Here is a 20,618-nt window from a genome sequence, read left to right as displayed (position 1 = left end):
AGCAACCGCAATTTCCATGGTTGAAAACCCTAGGGCGAAGGCTCGCGATCCCGCTCTTCTATATTCCCCTCCCAGCTCTCTTAATATGTTTCATAAGCCTTCTATATACTAGCTGAACTATGAGGCTACTGCAGCGACAAAGAGATCTGTTTGAAATATAATTTAGCAGCTATTAAACAGCATTTAACAGCCTTTTACATCTATGTGCTTTTTATAAATTTGTCTTGATAACACCGTCAATAAGTGTCATATGGCACTAAAAATTACACTTTTGGTGCCATACTGCATTTTATGAATGGGACAGAGAGACGTATTTATGCAGAGCATTTATATATAATCAAGAGCTTTCTTTTTTTGCGCAATCAAAAGCAAGAGCATAACAAATTTTGGTGCAATTTTTGGGGTATAATTGCTGGAAAACATGAAAAGGGTACCATTCAAATCTACATGGTCAAATCCAACAACCTTATTTTTAAAAAAGGAAACCTTTCCTTTTTAGTGCTACTCCACTAATCCTCTTTAACAACCTTGTCAAGAGCGAACCCCAACCCATGGTAACAGAAAGTTTACAAACGTGAGAAAAAAATGCTTATTTAGAAAAATCGTCGTTTGAAAATGATTCAAAAGCTGTAAATATTATTTCAGTTAATTTTAATACAAAAACCTTATTACGAATACTTTTATCTTGAGCGCTCGCGATTGTCCCTTCATCTTCATTCCTGGTTCAACGCGCTCACGCACTCAATCAAGCTTAAAATTCTGGGTTGATTCGATAGCACAAAGATAAGAAAGCTTTATACCTTATTTTGTCTTTACTTTCCATATCGTGAATTAAAGCCTCAAGTTGTAGCTTGCAATTATTAAATCTTTACTTAGTCGTCTCCTTCTGTTTTTTTTTTTTTGTACCTTTTGGTCGAATGATTTTAGTTCTCCTCAAATGTTGAAAAAAAAGCAAAAATAGTGTAAGCATACTTTCGCACGAGAAGCTTAAAATTTTTCACGGCAATGCAGCAGAAAAACTGTGATAAATTCGTTTAATGTCTTTCGTTTTCAAAATCTTTCAAAATTCCGCACAGGACCGTATTATGGCTGCAGCTACAGCTGTAAACATGACAGCTGTATCCTTCTCAAAACTTTCTGAAAGTTTCAAGTTGAAACTATTAGCCTTCCCTGAGATGTTGCAGATACACCCTTTGGACAACCTGGATACATATAGCGTCTTTTGATCAAGCTCAACGTCCCATTTAACATAATCTGACATTTTCGACTCTACCTTTAGCTGTTCCTGAGATATTGCAGATACGCTCTTTTGACAACATGGATGTACAGAGTGTCATTTGATATAGTTTAACATGCTTCCCAACATGCCCAAAAAGTTTATGCTTATTTCATTTCGTTGTTCCTCTGGGAATGAAGATATACCCTTTTGACGACTTTGATCGACGTAATTTCTTTTGATATAGTGCAATACAACCTGAAAGTTTCAACTTAACGCGTTTAGCCGTTCTCAAAGCGATATTTAGCCGTAACATACCTTGAACATTTCAACTTAAAACCCTTAGCCATTCATGATACATTGCAGACATGCCGCTTTGAAAACCAGTATAAACCTAGCGTCTCTTGCTTCCTTCAAAATCCTTTTAAAATGTCCTGAAACTTTCAACTTGATACCCCTTGATGGTTCCTGAGATATTGCAGATATGCACTTTTGACAACATGGATGTGCATAGTATCTTTTGATAGAGTTGAATATCCTTCTCAACATGCCCAAAATGTTTAGACTTATTTCCCAAAGATGTTCCTCCGGTAGTGCAGATACACTTTCGTGACAACCTGGATCCACATAATCTGGTTTGAATTGGATAGATTTGCCCAGAAAGTTTCAACTTAACACGTTTGGCCATTCCTGAGAAACCTTTTAATCGTAACATACCTTGGACATTTCAACTTAATACCTTTAACCGTTCATGAGATATTACAGACATGCCCCTTTGATAACTTGGAGTTAGTTCAAAATTCCATTAATATGTACTGAAGCTTTCAATTTAATACCCTTGTTGATTCCTGAGGTACTGCAAATACGCCTTTCCGACAACCTGTAGGTTCCTAGTGTCTTATAATTTAATTCTAACATCCCTCTCAACATGTCTTGGCAGTTTTAACTTAATACTCTCAGCTATTCCTGAGATATTGTAGATAAATTCATTTGGTAAACTGTATGCATATGGTTGGAAAAAGAAAAAACAAACAGAAAGATTGTAATTAAGACATTTTAGGAGAGTATTAGGCTTAAGTGGGAAATTCAATAGTTTGGTGTCAAAGGGCGATCTAGGATTGATTTCATTCAGAGTAAAATGACTGGTTATAATGATAAGAGCTATTACCCTACAGACAAATTGGTCAATAAATGTAGCTTATCTGAAATTTTTGGAGGATTAGAAGGAAAATTATTTTAACGTTCGCTACTAGTTAAGGGGATTGGATAGCTTCAAGGATAACCCTGCCTTGTTCTTAATTTTTCTTTAGTTTGTGTGGTTAAATTATTTAGAATACATATGACGGTTTTGTCTAACTTCTTTATCCTTGGATCAGATTAACGACAGAAAACTAAAAGACGACACCTTTTTTCTCGGAAATCCTAGAAAAAAACATTTAAATTTGGCTGTTTTGCGCTTGAGATATCCAGATTTGATAAAACGTACATGGATAGATAGTGTGAATTTTATTTTTTTCATTGAACGGAACAGATTTTTTTTGCGACCAGAAAAGAGTAGTCCCTTATAATATTGTAGCATAACCGGCATTGAACAAAAACAACAACAAAACAAGAGCTAAGAGCTCATATGGCACTTGTGACGAGGCGAGAAGAGCTAAGAGCCAAGAGATCATATGGTATGAGCTCTAACAAAATTCTATGAATCAATAGATTGATTTAAAAAGGAAAATAAGAGGCTTAATGCCGGTCAAGATTTAAAATAAGAGCTCTGAGTCACAAAGTCCTTCTAAATATCAAAATTCATTAAGATCCGATCACCCACTCGTAAGTTATAAATACCTAATTTTTTCTAATTTTTCCTCTCCCTTTTGCCCCCCAGATGGTCGAATCTGGGAAAACGACTTTATCAAGTCAAATTGTGCAACTCCCTGACACGCCTACCAATTTTCATCGCCCTAGCACGTCCAGAAGCACCGAACTCGCCAAATCACTGAACCCCTCCCCCCAACTCCCCCAAAGAGAGCGAATCCAGTACGATTCTGTCAATCACGTATCAAGGACATTTGTTTATTCTATCCACCAAGCTTCATCCCGATTCCTACACTCCAGGTGTTTTTCCAAGATTTCCCCCTCCAAATCCCCACAATGTCAAAAGATCTGGTCGGGATTTGAAATAAGAGCTCTGAGACATGAATTCCTTCTAAAAATCAAATTTCATTACGATCCGATCATCTATTCGTAAGATATATATACTCCAATTGTCATGTTTTCCAAGAATTCCGGTTCCCCCCTCCAACTCCCCCGAATGTCACAGGATCTGGTCGGAATTTGAAATTAGAGCTTTAAAGCACAAGATCCTTCTAAATATCAAATTTCATTAAGATCTGGTCACCCTTTCGTAAGTTACAAATACCTAAATTTTCAAAATTACCCCCCCCCCCAATTCCACCAAAGAGAGCAGATCCGGTCCGGTTATGTCAGTCACGTATCTTAGACAGGTTTTTATTCTTCCCATCCAGTTTCATCCTGATCTCACCGCTTTAAGTATTTTCTATGATTTCCAGTCCCCCCAACTGCCCCCCCCCCAATTACGCTTGATCCGGTTGAGATTTAAAATAAGATATCGGAGTTACGACATCCTTCTAAATATGAAGTTTCACGAAGATCCGATCACTCCTTCGTAAGTTCAAAATACGTCATTTTTCTTATTTTTCAGAATTACCCCCCCCCCCCGCAATTGAGCGGATCCGTTCCAATCATGTAAATCACGTATGCAAGACTTCTGCTTATTTTTCCAACCAAGTTTCATCCCAATCCCTCCAATCTAAGCGTTTCCCATCATTTTAGGTTTCCCTACCCCAAACTTCCCCCAATGTCACCAGATCCGGTCAGGATTTAAAATAAGAGCTTTGAGACATGATATCCTTCTAAAAATCAAATTTCATGGAGATCCAATCCCCCGTTCGTAAGTTAAAAATACCTCATTTTTTCTAATTTTTCAGAATTAACCCCCCCCCCACTACCCCAAAGAGAGCGGATCCGTTCTGGTTATATCAATCATGTATCTAGGACTCGTGTTTTTTTTTTCCACCAATTTCATCCCGATCCCTCCCCACTCTAAGTGTTTTCCAATTTTTAGGTTTCTCCCTCCCAACTCCCCCCCCCCAATGTCACTAGATCCGGTCGGGTTTAAAATAAGAGCTCTGAGCCACGATATCCTTCTAAATATCAAATTTCATTGAGATCCGATCACCCGTTCGTAAGTTAAAAATACCTCATTTTTTTTATTTTTCAGAAATACCCCCCCACCCCCCAACTACCCAAAAGAGAGCGGATCCGTTCCGTTTATGTCAATCATCTATCTAGGACTCGTGTTTATTTTTCCCACCATGTTTCATCCCGATCCCTCCACTCTAAGTGTTTTCCAAGTTTTAAGTTTCCCCCTCCCAACTCCCCGCCCCATCACCAGATCCGGTCGGGATTTAAAATAAGTGCTCTAAGACACGATATCCTTCTAAACATCAAATTTCATTGAGATCCGATCACCCGTTCGTAAGTTGAAAATACCTCATTTTTCTAATTTTTAAGAATTACCCCCCCCCCCCTTAACTACCCCAAAGAGAGCAAATCAGTTCCGATTATGTCAATCATCAATCTGGGACTTGCGCTTATTTTTCCCATCAAGTTTCATCCCGATCCCTCCACTCTAAGTGGTTTTTAGATTTTAGATCCAAGATTTTAGGTTTCCCCCCCCCCTCCAACTCCCCCAATGTCATCAGACCCAGTCGGGATTTAAAATAAGAGCTCTGAGACACAATATCATTCCAAACATCAAATTTCATTAAGATCCAATCACCCGCTCATAAGTTAAAAATACTTCATTTTTTCTATTTTTTCCGAATTAACCGGCCCCTACTCCCCCCCAGATGGTCAAATCGGGAAAAAGACTATTTCTAATTTAATCTGGTCCGGTCCCTGATACGCTTGCCAAATTTCATCGTCCTAGCTTACCTGGAAGTGCCTAAAGTAGCAAAACCGGGACTCAAGTTTCATCCCGATCCCTCCACTCTAAGTGGTTTTTAGATTTTAGATCCAAGATTTTAGGTTTCCCCCCCTCCAACTCCCCGCAATATCATCAGATCCGGTCGGGATTTAAAATATGAGCTCTGAGACACAATATCATTCCAAACATCAAATTTCATTAAGATCCAATCACCCGCTGATAAGTTAAAAATACTTCATTTTTTCTATTTTTTGCGAATTAACCGGGGCGCCACTCCCCCCCAGATGGTCAAATCGGGAAAACGACTATTTCTAATTTAATCTGGTCCGGTCCCTGATACGCTTGCCAAATTTCATCGTCCTAGCTTACCTGGAAGTGCCTAAAGTAGCAAAACCGGGACCGACAGACAGACCGACAGAATTGGCGACTGCTATGTCACTTGGTTAATACCAGGTGCCATAAAAACTGTTAATCAGCTCTTAGAACATATCATTCGAGTAATCAGACAATTTTAGGAGTTCCATGTTGTGCTACCTGCCCGGCTTGAAAACCTTGCTGACACAGCATGCATATTATATACGCTGTATGTCTATTGAATAGACATCGCATTGCTTAACAATTAGTACGAGATTATACGCTTTCTTTATTTTAAGCTGGCCTCCCGTTTACTTTTTGAACTGTTGACATATTTAAGATCCTTTATCAGTTTTAACAAAAATTGCTCTGGGAGTTCCTGTTAGTGTTGGGAAAGCTTGCTAATGGGATTTTTATATTTGAGACGATGAGCGACGCCGAGTTGCAAAATGATTTTTAAGATTCCAATTCCCCTTAATTCCATTGCGTGTTAATAGTGCAACAATGTTATTCAAACATTACTTAACGAACAACAGGGTAACAGGTCAAATATTGTATCAAGGTTTGTGTTTTCCATCTGAGTTACAACAACATGCAATTAAATGAGCTAAAGATTCGGAATCCATGTGTAAATTATTTTTAACCTACGTTTGCTTTACTATGTTCACAGCTTACATTTGACAGTGTAAGATGCATAAGTCTTATTGTTACGAAAAGTTACGCATTTCGCACTTACGCATAAGTTACGAAAATGAGCTAGGTCCAGGATGTGAAGTGACCCAGTGCAAACACAGGCTAAGTCCTGAGTAGATCCTAGCGCAAGCCAATTCATAACTCACTTCAGAGGGCGCTAGGTCAAGACTCGGTTCGAAAGCAAGTTTCAAGCTACAGAATGCATTGGTATGAAAATAGACTCAGTTCTGTTTTCAGTCTTAGTTCAGTGCATAAATTAGCTGAGGCTTGACTCAGTGCTTCCACTTCCCCGAATTTTCGGGGATTTCCCAGAAAATCTAGAAAAATCCCCGAAAAAATGACGTTCCCCGAATCCCCGAAAAATCCTCGAATTTCTTTCTTTCCCCTTGACCTACCCGAAAATAGAGCTATTGGAAGGCTTACTGTTCGTTCCACAATTTTAATACTGTTTTGCACCTTTATACTATGGTACGCTGGCGAACGTATGGTATTGAAAACTCCATTTTGCAAACCCAAATGGGAATGAAACAATTGGATGCGGATTCCTCCTCTCTTATTGTGAATATTGTAACGACAAAAATGTTGTCATATGTTAAGGCTGATGCAACTGCCAAAGAAGAAGCTACGATTATTTCTAGACTTCCAATTTAATAGTAAGCCAATTTTGTCATACTCTTCTAATTTTTCTAGCTGCTTATCGTTTTAAAATCGCTCATTCCTATTTTGGTTTCGGAACACCAAAAGCAGAATACTTTGAAGTGATTTTCATTTTTTTTATTTTATATGATAATAGACCAAATGATTGATGATTTTGTCTCTATTCAGCATTTAAGGTTCTATGTAAATATGGCAGTCATCAGAGATAGTTCATGGTAACAGACTGTTACTAAGGAGCAACGTGGCTCAATAGCAGTGGCAGTTCCATGGAAGGGGAGCGGAGACGCGCGCCCCCCGCGTGAGGTGGTGGATTTTTGGTTGGGAACGTTTGCTCTGTTTTTGGTTGGGAGGAAAGTTATTTGTTTAGTAACTGGTTTTCAATAAGTTTTTATGGCACTTGGTATCTACCAAGTGACATATAGCGATTGCAAATTCTGTCGGTCTCTCTGTCCCGGTTTTGCTACTTTAGGCACTTCCAGGTAAGCTAGGACGATGAATTTTGTCAGGCGTATCAGGAACCAGACCAGATTAAATTGTAAATTTTTGTTTCCCAGATTCGACCATCTGAGGGGGGGAGTGGGGTAGACGGTTAAATCGGAAAAATTAGAAAAATGAGGTATTTTTAACTTACGAACGGGTGATCTTAATGAAATTTGATGTCTGGGAGGATATTGTGTATCAGAGCTGTTATTTCAATCCCTATCGGATCCGGTGACATCACGGAGAGTTGGGGGCGGATCTAAAATCTTGGAAAACATTTAGAGTGGAGGGATCGGAATGAAACTTGGTTGGAAAAATAATCACAAGTTCTAGATACGTGACTGACATAACCGGAACGGATCCGCTCTCTTTGGGGGAGCTGGGAGGGGAGGGATAATTCTGAAAAATTAGAAAAAATGAGGTATTTTTAACTTAGGAAGAAGTGATCGGACCTTATTGAAATTAAATAAAAAAAAAACTAATTTTTTTAGCTGAAAGTAAGGAGCGACATTAAAACTTAAAACGAACAGAAATTACTCCGTATATGAAATGGGTTGTCCCCTCCACAATCCCTCGCTCTTTACGCTAAAGCTTTTAATTGTTTTAAAAAGTAGAATTGTGGCAAAAAGTCAAACTTTAGCGTAAAGAGCGAGGGATTGTGGAGGGGACAACCCATTTCATATACGGAGTAATTTCTGTTCGTTTTAAGTTTTAATGTCACTCCTTACTTTCAGCTAAAAAAATTAGTTTTTTTTTTTATTTAATTTCTGAACGTTTTTGAATTAATGCATGTTTGGTTTTGGCTCTCCGCACATAAATTATTAAAATGAAATTTGCATATTAATTCCTTTTTTGGCTAAATGGCTTTCTCTTAGTTTTGATCAGATGATTTTGAGAAATAAGGGGTGAGGAAGGAGGCCTAGTTGCCCTGTAGTTTTTCGGTTACTTAAAAAGGCAACTAGAACTTCTAATTTTAACGAACGTTTTTATTAGTAAAAAATATGCGTAACTTAAGAATTAACTTACGTAACAAACTTTCATAACCTTATATTTTTATTATGTATACGAGGGGGTTTGTACCCTCGTTAATACCTCGCTCTTTACACTAAATCGTAAGTTTTGTCCCAATTCTTTAAGAATGACCCCTGAATCAGAAAGGCCGTAGAATAAATAGTTGAAATTACTAAAAATACTTTAGCATAAAGAGCAAGGTATTTATCTCCTCCTAAATACCTCGCTCTTTATGCTAAAGTATTTTTAGAACCCCTCATATGCGTAATAATCTCTGTTCGTTTTAAGTTTCAATGCTACTTCTTCCTTTCATTTGAAAAAACGTTTTCATGTTTATTTTTCATTGTTTTCTTATAGTAATGCTAGAGAATCCTGCGCCCTTTTCATTGAATTTTTCTTCCCCCATGACAGATTCCTCCAAGGAAAGATCCTCCAACATAGCCTCCTCTCCTCAGCCCCACCCCCAAATAAAATAAAATCCCCCTGAAAACGTCTGTACACTTCCCAATAACCATTACTATATGTAAACACTGGTCAAAGTTTGTAACTTGCAGCCCCTCCCCCAGGGATTGTGGGGGAGTAAGTCATCCCCAAAGACATAGTTATTATGGTTTTCGACTATGCTGAACAAAATGGCTATCTCAAAATTTTGATCCGTTGACTTTGGGAAAAAAAAGAGCGTGGGAGGGGGCCTAGATGCCCTCCAAATTTTTTGGTCACTTAAAAAGGGCACTAGAAATTTTCATTTCCGTTAGAATGAGCCCTCTTGCGACATTCTAGGACCACTTGGTCGATACGATGACCCCTGGGGAAAAAAAAACAACAAAAAAACAAACAAACACGCACCCGTGATTTGTCTTCTGGCAAAAAATACAAAATTCCACATTGTTGTAGATAGGAGCTTGAAACTTCTACAGTAGGGTTCTCTGATACGCTGAATCTGATGGTGTCATTTTCGTTAAGATCCTACGACTTTTAGGGGGTGTTTGCCCCTATTTTAATTAATAAGTCAAATTTTCTCAGGCTCGTAACTTTTGATGGGTAGGACTAAACTTAATGAAACTTATATATTTAAAATCAGCATTAAAATGCGATTCTTTTGATGTAGCTATTGATATCAAAATTCAATTCTTTAGAGTTTTGGTTACTATTGAGCCGGGTCGCTCCTTACTACAGTTCGTTACCACGAACTGTTTGATTTGATATTTGGAAGGATATCGTGTCTCAGAGCTCTTATTTTAAATACCGAATAGATCCGGTGACATCGGGGGAGTTGGAGGGGAACCTAAAATCTTGGTAAACGCTTAGAATGGAGGGATCGGGGTGAAAATTGGTGATAAAAATAAGCATAAGGGCTAGATACGTGATTGACCCGGAACGGATCCACTCTCTTTAGGGGAGATGGGGGAGGTTAATTCTAAAAAATCAGAAAAAATTATGTATTTTTAACATGCGAAAGGAGTGATCGTACCTTAATGAATTTTGATATTTAGAAGGACATCGTGACTCAGAGCTCTTATTTTAAATCCCGACCGGCATTAAGCCTCTGATTTTCCTTTTAAATAAATCTATTGATTTTTAGAATTTTGTTAGAGCTCATACCATATGAGCTCTTGGCTCTTCTGGCCTCTTCACAAGTGTCATATAAGCTCTTTGCTCTTGTTATAACTTACTATTTTTGTATCAATATTTTTACACCATTTCAATTTCAACAGCTTTATTAGAACTTTAACCCTAACCAGGTTTTGGATTAGATGACGACCCTTTCCACTACCTACTTACGGCGTATAGTGGTCGAGGTTCCCTTTAAATTGCAGGCATTTATTTGTTGTCAAGTTTATCAGAGCAACCTTTTATGCGCTAAAGAAAATCCTGGATCTGCCCTTGCTCATAGTAATTGAAACTCTAAAAAACAACAGACATATCAAAAGGATTGACTTATTATGCTGGTACGAAATATATAAGATACTTAAGTCCAGTTTTACTCTTCAAAGACTACAAGCCTGAGAAAATTTGCTAAATTTTTGAAAAAATGGGAAAACACTCCATAAAAATCTCAAAGATCCTTAACGACAATAAGAGCATCAGGTTCAGCGTATCAGAAAACGCAACTGTATAGGGCTAAAGCTCCTATCTGCAAAAATGAGGACTTTCCCAGAAGATGTATTTTTCCATGAGGATGGCAACTATGCCCCCTTCTGCGCCCTTCCCCCTAGCTCGTTTGATCAAAATTTAGAGATACCGTAGCCATTTTGTTCAGCATAGTTGAGAGACCCAATAACTTTGGCTTTGGAGTTAATTTGACCTCCCACAGAACCAGGGGAAAGGCCTTGAAAATATATAATTTGCCCATTGTTTACGCATAATATCTGCTATTTGGAAGTATGCATTCTTTTTTCGGGTAAAGGGTGGAACTTTCTGCTGGAGGATTTTCCGCAGGGAGAATTTTCCATTTGGAAGCATATTTCAGGGGGACAAAATTTTTAGGGGAAATTTTACACTGGGGGGATTGGCCTGAATTCCTAAACAAAATTCTTTTTATTTATTTTATACTTTTCTTTGTAAACCTAATTTTACGCGTGGAGATGTTAAGTGTAATAGTTCGAGATAAATTTTTAATGGTATTGAATTGTCTAGACTATTTTTCCGGGGAGAGGAATAATTATTCCTTGGAGGTGGAGCTGGACTTTCTGGCATTAAAAAAAACGTTTGGAATAAAATAAAAGTTTTTTTTCTGTCTGAAATTACACCTAAGGAGCAACACTAAAATGAACAAAATATATTATAAATATGAAGGAGATTGCCCCCTCTTTCTTTACGCTTAAATTTGAATTTAATCTCGATTCTGTAAGAACGACTCCCGAAACATAATTGTAGTTTAAACAGAACAATGAGAAGCTTAAGTACTAAAAAACTTCAGCGTGAATAGTCGGGTGTTCAGAGGAGGCAATACCAATTTTATGTTATTGTTTCTATTCGTTTTAATTTTTACTGTTGCTCCTTGCTTTCAGATGAATTTTTTTTTATTAAATTCCTGGTTTAAGTTCATGTTTGCTTGCCGAAGAATATTCATTAATTTGGAGAAATAACTCCACTTGTTATTGCTGTGTATGCGATTGTTGCCTTTCTATACTTTATTTTTCTCGTCTTTCTGAAAATAAATGACATAAAAGTCTCGTTTTCGGGCTAAGAGAATAAAACAGCAAAGATAATATAAAGCCTAAACCAACAAAGTTTCAGAGTGTAATTCAGCCTATTTTTTAGTTTGAACACAGTTTTGAGGTTTTGTCCGTAATATCAGCAATAATCATTTTCAGTTATGGGTTCCAATCCCGTACTCTGGCTCTAAAACCTACTCTGTTGAAAATTTGATTTACTACGCGGACCAAAGCCCTACTGTAGCATGAAAATGAAGCTATAACCAATTATGGCTCCAAAATTTTTGGCAACAAAATTTCATTTTGAACTTGCCCCCGAATCTTGAAGACTTGTCCCCGAAAACTCCCCGAATTTTTAAAACTTGTCCCCGAATTTTGAGATTCGAGAGTGGAAGCACTGGCTTGACTGGATACAAAAATGAATTCAGTTTTGATTGGGTACAAAAAAGTACAAGCTGCGGAAATTCGATTATTCAATGCAATAACAAGCACAGTCCTTATTTCGTGCACGACGAGCCAAGACTGAGTTGGAGGATTTCGGTAATAAGGTGCAAAAAACGCCTCACCCTAGATGTGGTAGGATTCGGTATCAAAATGAGCTTTTTACCGATTTGGTGCAAAAATAATATGAACAATGACTCGGTGAAAAACAAGCCAAGTCCATGCTGACTTGGCGGGAAAACGAGCTATATCCTTGCTCGATACAAAAGTAGATCAGCCCTGGTCAGTACGAAAACAATCCAAGTCCAAGCTTTGGAGTTCCAGTGGGATAGTATGACAGTGACCTGTCAAATGCCTACGTCAAACAACCTGTCAAATCCTACTGTTTTACACCTTGTTCAACGATTCGTCGCTTGATTAGGTTTGGCTCTAAATGGTCACTCATTGTTATAGATAATTACTCGTGTACAACTACTTCTATAGAGGGGGACAGGAGCTCGTTAAAAAATTAGGAAGTTGAAAGTTTGAAAAAAAAGTGAAGCCAGAAAGGGGAAAAAATACCGAAATACTTGTATAGGCTATACTAAATAAGCAAAAAAAACTGCTTTTACATTTTCTGTTTTTCGAGGACAAGATAGAATGGTTCCCCTCTCCCCTCTTACGGGTCGCTCAAATCTAGATGACACATTTTAATGAAAAAAGAGTTTAAAAATATGCTAGTCTCGTGTATTAGCTCATTTATTTTCGATGATTTCACATGTTAGCGCAACACCTGCAGGTAGAAACAGTTAAGTGATCAATTGCAGATCAATCATAGCACTTGTAAACATGGGGACGATCAAATTTGTGGTATGCCAAGTTTATAAATCCCGCTCGTTTAAAATTCAAACCAGCAGATTGAAGAAATGAGGCTTTGAATATATAGAGATGTACACGACTGTGGACGAGTTTGCCAGGGAAGATTGGTTGTTAGTAAACTAGGTAAACCAAAACCATATCCTATACAAAAACTTGTTTAAGAGGGATCCTTGGCCAAACATTAAAAATAATAATAATACAACAAACTGTTAGCTTGACTAATATATTGTACAAGCTTTCGGTGAAAACTAAGTGAATTATTTCTTTTTCGTAAAATTAATCTCGTAGGAGAAGTCCTGCTAAACTAAAGCATTATTTTGAGCTTGATTTTTCAAAGTTCGTATTAGAATAATTAAAACTTTCATAAATTCCTAATTTTTCTTAAGGGTTACCCTCACTTTTAATTGCAAATTTGTGAAGATGTCTATTGGGAAAAAAGAATAGGAATACCATGAGTACCTTGAAACTGTCTTAACACCAACGACAGAAGTAAAAAATGAATCTAGTGACAGAATTTTTACATTAAAAACAAATGCTAAGAAATCCTAATGATAAGGCATGCACAGAGGGGGAGGGGGCTGGCTCTTGGCTCATGACCTCTTAATTCTTGATTTAGATCATTTACCTCTCCGTTTCCAATTATTTTCATATAAATTGTCTGTTGTTTTGTTTTCTAACGAGGTTTTCTTTCCCCCCAAGGTAATTCTTGTATACGCTTCCGCCTGTTCGGGGCTTCATGTTTCATTCATCACAGTGTTGAGGGTAAGTAGTTGTGTTCATTGGAAACGTCATTGGCGTCAATTCGATGCAATGAGAATAAATTCACTCTTTGACACATCAGTTAGGAACTGTAGCACTTTTTTTTTCTTTTTGAGTTATTCCAGTATGCGTCTAGTTTAAGGTTAACCTACACGGTCGGAGGAGGGGGGGGGGGGGTAATTTCTAAAAGGGCATGTCCCTAGTGTATACTCCAGTGAGTATACTTAAAAAGCTTGAAAGCATAAAAATGGATAGAACTTTTAATTAGGACAGTGAAGATTGAAAAAACAAATAACTTTTTATAGAAATGATAGTAAATGTTTGAATTTTTTGCTCCACATCTGACAGCATTGATCAAAGGGGAAAAACGAAGCTTAATACTAGATCAAACAAATAATATAAAAAGTTAGAAACACACACAATTCAGAGGCTTACCCCGCTTTCCCAGCCTTTGCACGAAAGTGCTTGATCGCTCAACCACTCATTCTCCTTGAAACATGTGGGTGCTTTAAGTTTGACCAATAAAACAGAGGAAAAGCATGTGGTGGGAAACTCGTAGCATTTCCGTTACCGGGTAGAATATATGAATTAACTCGCTATTTGTCCTGGAAAAGAATAGTTTCTTGGAAATTCATAAGATTTCTGCATAAAAAATTAGGTTCACAGAGCTGAATTTTTTTATGGACAGCCCAAGTAATCTTTTTGTGGGGGAGATGGATTCTAAGATGCTAAAAATGTATAATTTCACATCACTATTTTCTTCCTACTTGTGTGAAAAAACGGTGCATTTTAAAATTAATGGGATTAATTACGTTAATGAGCTACAAAATTGACCTTACACGTGCGTATGTATGCAGTACAATATCTTAAGAATAAACGCTTAAATTTACAGGGATATCTCCCATGGACCTTGTCAAGGGGAAGAGTCTCCTGGGTTGTTGCCCCAAGGGAAAAGGGAGGTATTACAAAATGCAAATAGGCAAGAAAACGGGATATATTCCTATTTGCTTTTCGGTAAAAACAAAGGTCCTGGTAGCATTTGCCCCCCCCTCCTCCCTCTTGAAAAATTTTGTAGTGTTATATAAATCTTCCCAGCTCTCCGCTGCTTCTGCTGGGATGTACTTGAATGAAAATCTTCTATGCTACGGAAAAAAAATCTCTTTGCAGTAAGAGCAGAGTTCACCACCCAGCAGCACCCATCTTGAACGCTTAATCTCAGAATATTCCCAGGAATGAAGGATAATTCTCCCCCCAAGTCAAATCTCCTTCTATATGAAAGGTCACAAGACATTAGAAAATTTGGGTATGAAAATGCACTTTTTGAGGCTGCACGCCCGCAGCCGCTGTTCAAACACTAAGATCCGCCAATTTTTCTCATTATTAGCTGATGAGCGAGTATATATTGATTTACTTAACTTTATTAAGCCTAAATGAATCAACTTAAATGAAGCTTTATGACAAATGCCTATATTGAACGTTTAATTTGTTGCGACCACTTGCATCTTTCGGAATGAATGTTTCGCTGTGCGGAATTATTGTTTCTGATACCGGTGATTTCAATAAGTAATTTTTCAATATTTTAAATCGATTGGCTATCTCAGTAATATCAACCAGTAGCTTTTTCTCCCTCTTTGAGACAGATTTTTTTGTGCCACAAAATGGCCGAAAACACCACTTTGGTGTGGTACAGTATTTTTGGATTTTAAATAGGGCACTAGAACTTTGAATTTCCACTCAAATCAGCCACATTCCAATTTTTTGGACCATTGGTCGGGTACAACCCGAGCCTAAGAAAATCAAAGAGTTTGAGGTAACGAACTGTAGTAAGGAGCGACCCGGCTCAATAGTAACCAAAACTCTAAAAAATTTAATTTTGATATCAATAGCTACATCAAAAGAATTGCATTTTAATGCTGATTTTAAATATATAAGTTTGATCAAGTTTAGTCTTACCCATCAAAAGTTACGAGCCTGAGAAAATTTGCATTATTTAGGAAAATAGGGGGAAACACCCCCTAAAAGTCGTAGGATCTTAACGAAAATGACACCATCAGATTCACCATATCAGAGAACCCTACTGTAGAAGTTTCAAGCTCCTATCTACAAAAATGTGGAATTTTGTATTTTTTGCCAGAAGACAAATCACGGGTGCGTGTTTTTTTTTTTTTTTTTTTTTTTTTTTTTTTTTTTTTTTTTCAGTGGTCATCGTATCGACCAAGTGGTCCTAGAATTTCGCAAGAGGGCTCATTCTAACGGAAATGAAAAGTTCTAGTGCCCTTTTTAAGTGACCAAAAAAATTGGAGGCCATCTGGGCCCCCTCCCGCGCTCATTTTTTCCCCAAAGTCAAAAGTAAACACTGGTCAAAATTTTGAGATAGCCATTTTGTTCAGCATAGTTGAAAACCATAATAACTATGTCTTTGGGGATGACTTACTCCCCCACAATCCCTGGGGGAGGGGCTGCAAGTTACAAACTTTGACCAGTGTTTACATATAGTAATGGTTATTGGGAAGTGTACAGACGTTGTCAGGGGGATTTTATTTTGTTTGGGGATGGGGCTGAGGAGGGGGGCTATGTTGGAGGATCTTTCCTTGGAGGAATCTGTCATGGGGGAAGAAAAATTCAATGACAAGGGCGCAGGATTCTCTAGCATTACTATAAGAAAACAATGAAAAATAAACATGAAAACGTTTTTCTCAAATGAAAGGAAGAAGTAGCATTGAAACTTAAAACGAACAGAGATTATTACGCATATGAGGGGTTTAAAAATACTTTAGCATAAAGAGCGAGGTATTTAGGAGGAGATAAATACCTTGCTCTTTATGCTAAAGTATTTTTAGTAATTTCAACTATTTATTCTACGGCATTTCTGATTCAGGGGTCATTCTTAAAGAATTGGGACAAAACTTAAGATTTAGTGTAAAGAGCGAGGTATTAACGAGGGTACAAACCCCCTCGTATACATAATAAAAATATAAGGTTATGAAAGTTTGTTACGTAAGTTAATTCTACGTATATTTTTTACTAATAAAAACGTTCGTTAAAAATTAAAAGTTCTAGTTGCCTTTTTAAGTAGCCGAAAAATTGGAGGGCAACTAGGCCTCCTTCTCCACCCCTTATTTCTCAATATCGTCTGATCAAAACTAAGAGAAAGCCATTTAGCCAAAAAAAGAATTAATATACAAATTTCATTTTAATAATTTATGTGCGGAGAGCCAAAACCAAACATGCATTAATTCAAAAACGTTCAGAAATTGAATAAAAAAAAACTAATTTTTTTTAGCTGAAAGTAAGGAGCGACATTAAAACTTAAAACGAACAGAAATTAATCCGTATATGAAATGAGTTGTCCCCTCCGCAATCCCTCGCTCTTTACGCTAAAGTTTGACTCTTTGCCACAATTCTACTTTTTAAAACAATTAAAAGCTTTAGCGTAAAGAGCGAGGGATTGCGGAGGGGACAAATCATTTCATATACGGATTAATTTCTGTTCGTTTTAAGTTTTAATGTCGCTCCTTACTTTCAGCTAAAAAAATTTGTTTTTTTTTATTTAATTACATATAGTAATGGTTATTGGGATATGTCCAGACGCTTTCAGGGGGGTTTTTTTGGTTGGGTGGGAGGAGGGGGTTATGCGGGGAGAAATTTCCATGGAGGGGCGCAGGATTTCTTAGTATTTTTTAAAAGAACAATGAAAAAATAAATATGAAAAGTTTTTTCAACTGAAAGTAAGGAGCAGCATTAAAACCTAAAACGAACAGAAATTATTATGCATATGAGGGGGTCACCTCCTCCTAATAACCTGCTCTTTACATTAAAGTAATTTTATTAATTTCAACTATTTATTCTACGGCCTTTGTGACTCAGGGATCATTCTTAAGGAATCGGGACAAAGTTTAAGCTTTAGTGTAAAGAACGAGGCATTGACGAGGGGGTGAAACCCTTCATATATATAATAAAAACATACGAATATAGAAGTTTGTCACGTAAGGTAATTCGTAAGTTACGTATATTTTTACTAATAAAAAAGTTTGTAAAAAATTAAAAGTTCTAGTTGCCTTTTTAAATAACCAAGAAATTGGAGGGTAACTAGGCCTACTCCCCCGCTCCTTTTTTCTCAAAATCTTTCAATCAAAACTATGAGAAAGCCATTCAGCCATAAAAATAAATTAATATGCGAATATCGTTTTAATTATTCATTTGCGGAGAGCCAAAATCAAAACATGCATTAATTCAAAAACGTTCAGAAATTAAATAAAAAAAAACAATTTTTTTTAACTGAAAGTAAAAAGCGATATTAAAACTTAAAACTTACAGAAATTACTCCGTATATGAAAGGGGCTGTTCCCTCCTCAACGTCCCGCTCTTTACGCTAAAGCTTTTTACTGTTTTAAAAGTAGAGTTGAGAGAAAGAGTCAAACATTAGCGTAAAGAGCGAGGGGTTGAGAAGGGAACAGTCCCTTTCATATACAGAGTAATTTCTGTTCGTTTTAAGTTTTAATATCGCTTTTTACTTACAGTTAAGAAAACTTTTTTTTATTTAATTAAACAAATAAAACGCATCAGTGATCATTTTTCTCAGAAAAAATGCGTAATTTCGTATTTAGTAGATAGAAGCATCAAATCTCTGCGACAGCCTTTTTTCATATGCTGAATTTGATGACATTATTTTCACAAAAAAAATACTTGATTTCTTGGGGATGTTTTCCCCATTTCACGAAAATTGGGCACATTTTCTCAGGCTCGGAAATGTTGTTGAAAAATTCAAATCTATTGAATTTTTCATATTTAGAATCATCATGGTAATCCAACTCTGTTGATAATACAGATATATTGTTACCAGAACTTCTTTTTAGAAGCTTCAGTTACTATTAGCGCAAGTCGTTCCTTAGTGCAGTTTGTTATCATAAACTGTCTGAAGCTAAGACACCAGTGAATAAAAAGCGAAGGCACTTTACAACGGGAGTTCTTTGAAGGGTGCCAATTCCATCTGACTCTCCAGGTGTGTGCCATGCAGTGGCGAGCCAAATTCACGATTTTCTTAGGAGGTGAGGTCAAGATTAATTTTCAAAATCTATGGGGGGTAGTAGTTTATTTTCAATTTTTTAAAAAACCTCAAAAATTTTTTTTTTATTAAAATACAATTAAAAGTGTGTTTTGAAATATAGGGTGGGCAAAAAATTCTAAGGGAGAATGGTCCACCCTCTAAATTAGTGTCACTAGTTTCAGAAAATAGAAAATAAAACCGATTTCAAGAAAAAAAACAGCTATTTTTGAGACAATTTTAAAGGAATTTGTTATTATCTTTAGTAAGAAAAATAATTGTTTTTGGGATCAACAGTTTTAAAATTTCAAGGGGATTACAACAACAGCGATTAATTGATGACAATGAAATAATTGCTCCAACAACACTCTCGGCGGTAAAGCCGACCAATGGCTGCTTAAAAAAATCACATTGACAAAGCAACATAAATCTAGTTTCATTATTATCACAGTACTTCGAGAATAAATATACTAATTTAAGTGTATTGGCTTTAATATAAGAGGTCTTCAGTAAGACTGGAAGCTTTAAAAGTTTTACTTTACATTTACTGAAAGGCAATGGGTAAGTACATCAATCGCCGTAAACAGTCGATTAAGCTTGCGTAAAGCCCGAACTATAGTTTATAAGGAAGGTCGTGACTCAAAGGGAAGGCAGCCGTCTTAATTGCTAAAGGATTTTAGAAATTATACCACATTATTAACAACAATTGTTGTTGAATTATCAACAACAATTTGATGTGACACAAGTAATGCTGGCCGTTCTTAACCAAGTAAAGAAAAAAGTAAATTTTAATTGTTGCTTTATTAGAGGTGCGCCTTCTCAATTAAAGTCAACGATCCTGTGTTCCGCTCGATAACGTTTTCAAATGAGAGTTTCTCAGTTCTGCTCTAATAGCTCCGAAACTTCGCATGGAGTAAACAATTCATGGACGACCTGGTGGATAACCACAGAATTGGGAACGGAACTATATCACATCGTTCACTCGTAGAACAATTAATCTTTTAAGAATCTCAATCATATTGTCTTCAGCTCGTCGGAGTTTCTCACCGAGGAAGTTTCAAATTCAATATTTTTCGCTTTTTTCATCATTTTTCTCTGTCGTTACAAATACCAATTGGTTGTCGATATATTGCCAATATAATTATTATTATTTGGCTTTCCAGTGTGCATTTCAAGCATTACACACACTTTAATTTATTGTAGGTAGTTGAGATGCTAATATAGTTACTCTTCAATTCCTTAAAAATGTAAAAATTACCAGTCTATTAACTAAAGAATTTTCTGACGATGAAACATTATTGTACAATGTAACTGGCAACAAATCTCTTCACGACAGAGGCTCACTGAAATCTTGAGATTTCTATGGTTTTTCCTGTGATCCCTTAAAGTTCCCGTGTCGTTTATATTTTTCTCTGCGTTTTTAAGTCCCTTCTCATTCCCAAATAAATTCATTTGCGCAAGTCTTATTGTAATCATTGAAACTGCTTCAGAGATGTACTTTTCTCAGCCCTTAGCTTGGCGATAGGTTGCCCTAGTTTTTGTAGCCATATATTGGTCGCATTTGACTCATTTCTTGCTATAAAGCACCAAAAAAGCTCTTAAGGGTATTGTCAGTTAGGAAGTGACAAATTAGTAATAACCAATAGCTAAGTCTCTTGTCACAGGAAACCCGTTGAATTTGAGAAAGGATTATTTTACGTAATTTTTTCTTTCATATTTTATTGTTTTTTTAGTCAATAGCCGATGGTACATCGAATACACCTAAATTCTTTATTTCTCTATATTCATATGCCAAACCAAATATTTATGGAAGACCGGCAGGTTAAGTTAGGATTAATTAGTCTGAACAAAGCAATTGCCAAGTACATAAAGTCTTGTATTCTTTTTTTTATACTTTGAATCAACTTGAAGACAAGAGGATAAAAACATTTAAATCAGAGTTTT

This window comes from Artemia franciscana, chromosome 10 (assembly GCF_032884065.1).
Source record: "Artemia franciscana chromosome 10, ASM3288406v1, whole genome shotgun sequence".
In the NCBI taxonomy this organism is placed as follows: domain Eukaryota; kingdom Metazoa; phylum Arthropoda; class Branchiopoda; order Anostraca; family Artemiidae; genus Artemia; species Artemia franciscana.
The sequence above is the reverse complement of the archived record's forward strand: the minus strand, read 5'-3'. Positions refer to the sequence as shown.